Below are 4,630 nucleotides of genomic sequence, written 5' to 3' on the forward strand. Positions count from 1 at the left end.
AACAAGGTGGGGCAGAGACTTCCCACTTTCACCCTATCTTTATCTCATATATGTTTTAATACATTGTGTATGTGTAAAAAATAACCTTTTCTGGAGGATAAAGTCACTGCTATTTTGGGGTTATTTGTCCATATCATCTGGTATCCATTTTTATTTTTTTATTACATTTTTTTTTGAGAGAGAGAAAGAGAGAGAGGAAAAGGGGGAGGGGCAGAGGGGGACGCTTAAGCAGGGTCCAGGCCCAGTGTGGAGCCAAATCTAGGGCTCAATCTCAGGATCATGAGCTCACGACCTGAGCCAAAATCAGGAGTCGGATGCTTAACTGACTGAGCCACCCAGGTGTCCCCTATATCAGCTGGTATTCAGTGGAACCACAGTACGTGCATTTTTTTACTATATATGTTTTTCTTTCTGTGAGATGGTGAGCTTTGGAGAGAGAGAACAATAATTCTTTTAATTATATTCTTGGTGATAAAAGATATTCAGCTTAATGATGGTATTTCAAAGAGTAAAATAACTAATAAAAAAGTTCTTGCTTTTGTAGTGTCCTCCCGTGTTCTGTTTCTCAACTTTCTCTGCCCTCATCATAGAGGAAGTTTGAGTATATTTTGCAACCTATATTTGCAATAACTCTATACACTTCCACAATCAAATTTTATCCATGCATACTGACTATAAAACCATATTATTTCATAAAAGGGCATTTAACAAAAACAAAAGTGAACTTGTTACCGTCCTCAGCACCTTTCAAACTGCAAACCCACTGATTAGAAAAAGAAGACTTGACAGCTAATTTTCATATCACAAATGTTGTCTGAGTACTTGTGTGAAGATGAGCGGGAGAGGGAGAGAGGAGGTACAAATGTACGCTCTCCTGCTTCTGTGCTCTTAAAAGGAAATATTACATTGATGGTCTTTTGTGTGTTATAGCAAGGACAGCACTCAACTTAATTCAATGTCTAACTTGGGATAAGGTCCCATAATGTGTCAGCAGAAAAATCCAGTGAAACCCATTTTTTCAAGGGTGAATTTCTCATGTACAGGGATTCTGGACAGTTAAGTAGATAGGTAACCAAACTAGCATACATCTCTTTGAGATATAACTTTACAGAAAGCATCTTACATTGATGGACTGGGAGAAGCTATCAAACCTTCATAGCATTGATGATTTTGCTCATTTTGTTTCAAGCTCAAAGGTCTTTTCAGGGGGCACGGGGGTGGCTCAATCGGCTGAGTGGCTGACTCCTGATTTCAGCTCCGACCATGATCTCCTGATTTGTGATATTGAGCCCCACATCGGGCCCCATGCTGGTAGCTCAGGGCCTGCCTGGGATTCTCTCTCCCGCTCTCTCTGCCCCTCCTCCACTCATGATCTCTCTCTTTTTCTCAAAACAATAAATAAACTTAATATCAGTACATATATATATATATATATATATATATATATATGGTTGTGTAGTTATAAATATATAGTTTATATATAAATAGTTCTGTCCGATATAGGGGCGTGTGAGTGGCTCAGTCACTTAAGCATCCAACTCTTGATTTTGGCTCAAGTCGTGATCACATGATCATGAATACGTTAATAAATAAACTCAAAGTTGTCCTGTCTTTTCAGGACAAATGAACATGAATATTCTGGAGGATTAAAGTAAATTTACATTTAGGTTTATTCTGTATCTGTATGCCTTCTCCTGGACACAGTCATGGGATAAAAGTTTGAGGCACTGCTCTGTTCTCTGAGTCTCTAGTATAGAGTATCTCACAGTCAAGTACATGGTGGGACTGAGTTCTGGCATAGAGGTAGCAGTTTATACCTCAGTCACATCTGTTTTTACTAGCCGTGTTTTCACTGATGGTAAAAGAGCCAACATTGTTAAGGTAAGAGATTTAGGGATTAAATGATAATGGAATTCACTGCTTGTTCAAGAGATTTGGACTTTAATCAATATCTTGGACTTTAATCCATACTTAATTATTCTATACTTTCCAGTTTTCAAAAGGAATATCAGCATATACGTTGGAAATTAAAGGTCTAGAATTATAGAAAACAATATCAGGATAAAGGTTTGCTAAAGCTATCATTATAGTGGGAGCAGAGCTAAAGAGAAAGGAGGTGTTTTTTGTTTGTTTGTTGTTCCTCTTGGTAATTGTTTGGACCTTGCCTCCTATTAGTTTCACTGACGTGGGTAAGTGTATCCTACACCATTGGGTGGGCTCATAAATGTGTTTATTGTTCTTAGCATCAGATCTTCTCTTGGCCAAGAATGTCCAAATTTGCTAAGAGAGAGCAAGGGTGTGCTTTAAAGTTTGCATCTTAGCGAAGGGAACCAGTGTGAGAGCCAGTATATGCTGTTAGTGATAACCCGGAAATTAGATTTTCTGTAAGGCTCCAATGAGCTCATCAAATATTTAGAGAGCCCTATGCTAATAATCCTATCAAGGGATATGCTGCATTCAGCATTATGGGTTGTGGTACAAGTAAATGAAACCAACGAATAGCTCTTTCGTTCACCTCCGGTATTTCTTTTCGTGCTTTCATTGTGGAAACGATATTTATCAAACAGCTATTGCGTCTTTATCATCATAGCCAGTGAAAATCAAGGGCTGGTAGTTCTCCACATTTTGGACTCCTGTCTCCTAGAACATACTGCATCGAGAGCAAGGCTGCGTCTTCTGGCCACTGCGATGGACTCTTAGAGCCAGAATGCCCTTTCCCCGTCCTGAGGGAAGGATTGTTATGGCAACAAGTAAACCCCTTCTTTATTTTTTTCCTTCTCTGCAACAAGACCCCCGATTCCGACCTTTACCCCAGGAAGGAAGGACGTGAAAGTGGTTCAGAATAAACCAGCCTAAAACAGGCACTTTGGCGCAAGGATTATTTTGAGATGAAGGCAACAGAGGAAAAGCAGAGGAAGGAGGAAGTCCCTGGCCTCCCCTGTTTGCCTAAATTACTGTTGTGATGCCCCCAGCCCACACAGTACCAGGAAGGGAATTCTAACCCTGTCACTGGATACAACACTGCACTAAGAAGATTATACATCCAGTCCTTCATTTTTTTTTTAGCTTTAAATATTTATTTTGAGAGAGAGAGAGAGAGAGAGAGACAGAGTGAGATTAAATGGGGGAGGGGCAGAGAAAGAATCCCAAGCAGGATCTACATTGTGTGGAGCTTGACGTGAGGCTCAAACCCATAACTCTGAGACCATGACCTGAGCCAAAGTCAGATGTTTAGCTGACTGAGCCACCCAGGTGCCCCATCCTCTAACCTTTCTAGAAAGCCCTTATCTTCCACTGGTTTCTCTGGCATTTACTTTCCCCAGTTTATACCTGTAAAACTAATCTCCTCTCCCCTTGTCCTGTCGCTTCTCTCCTGATTGATTGCTCTTGAGTTCTAACCACCCCTTTGAGTTACTTACTCCTCACTGGGGTTCTTCCTCCTGCATGGGAGGGTGCAGGTAGGGGGGTGGGAGGGAGTGTGGGTGGGAATTAATCAACTCTGTTTTTCTCTCGTTAGTCCACCTTTGGTTGGTCTAATTTCCAAGTCCTCACGCATAGAACCCAGAGGAGGAGAGGAGAAAGTTATTTTCCCTTCCCCTATAGAAGGACCAGGGATGTGGTGGAATAGAATTAAAATATTTTCTTGGATCGATGAGTAGGAGACCGCGGAAATAAGGTGAATTTTGAAGGGAACTGGTGCTTCCTCATGTCTATAAATAAGGCTTGGGAAGCTAGCGCGATGCTGAGTTACAAAGCAGCAGGACTATTCTACGTTAATGGTGCAAAACGTCCCATGAGGAATGCTTAAGAGTGTTCTGTGACTGGAACCTCAGACTATAGGAATCCGGTGCTATTGAATCCCCTAGATAGAGATCAACTGTCCAGCTTTCTAAAAGCAACAACTGTACCAATTCATCTCCCTGTCAGGTCCTCCTCAGAGCTGGGGATGTAGCTCAGCGGTAGAGCGTGTGCTTTGCACGTATAAGGCCCCAGGTTCGATCCCTGGCATCTCCATGGCCTTTTTTTTCCCTCAACTGTACACAGCTGTTTTTTAGACTCATCCCTTCAATATCACAGCACCCTCACACCCGAACACGTCATTGGCACGACACATCGGTGTAAACGACAAGTGACATCTTACTGTAGTAAATGAACTACATGCAGACTTGTGCTGTGATAATGAGATTTTCTTTCAGTATTAACAGCATCCTTTTATCAATCCCAGATAAAAACCCAGCCTTTCCAACAAATCTTTCCTTCCCTACTTGATTCACTTATTTTACTGAAAACCTCCTCTTTCTTTTCGTAACACCGTGCCACGGGCACGACCCACTTAAGGAATAAAAACGCAACAAACGTATTGATGACATTCCTCATTTTCAAAGTATTTTCACGTGTAATAGCCCGTTCGCAGCCACAGCAAAGTGACAGAAGATAATGATAATGTCTCATTGACTTCACACACTTGGAAGCGAGGTCCTCTCTTCCAGGCCAGTTGTGCAATTTAGAGCCTCTGTATAATCCGTGGAGTGAAAGACGAGTCATTGAGATCAAGCGTTTTTTAATTATCTTTGCCATGGAGTTTCAACCTCCACGTAAAGACGCACAGGGCGAAAAGTCTGAATAGCTG

General features: G+C 41.5%; 1 non-coding gene across 1 annotated transcript; it reads left to right on the forward strand.

Moving 5' to 3' along the window:
- The first annotated feature begins 3,942 nt into the window (after window positions 1-3,942).
- TRNAA-UGC (transfer RNA alanine (anticodon UGC)) lies at window positions 3,943-4,014 on the forward strand. The gene has a single exon. It is a non-coding gene; the product is annotated as a tRNA-Ala (tRNA).
- The last annotated feature ends 616 nt before the right edge of the window (window positions 4,015-4,630 follow it).

The sequence above is a fragment of the Neofelis nebulosa genome, chromosome 11, assembly GCF_028018385.1.
Source record: "Neofelis nebulosa isolate mNeoNeb1 chromosome 11, mNeoNeb1.pri, whole genome shotgun sequence".
NCBI classification, from domain to species: domain Eukaryota; kingdom Metazoa; phylum Chordata; class Mammalia; order Carnivora; family Felidae; genus Neofelis; species Neofelis nebulosa.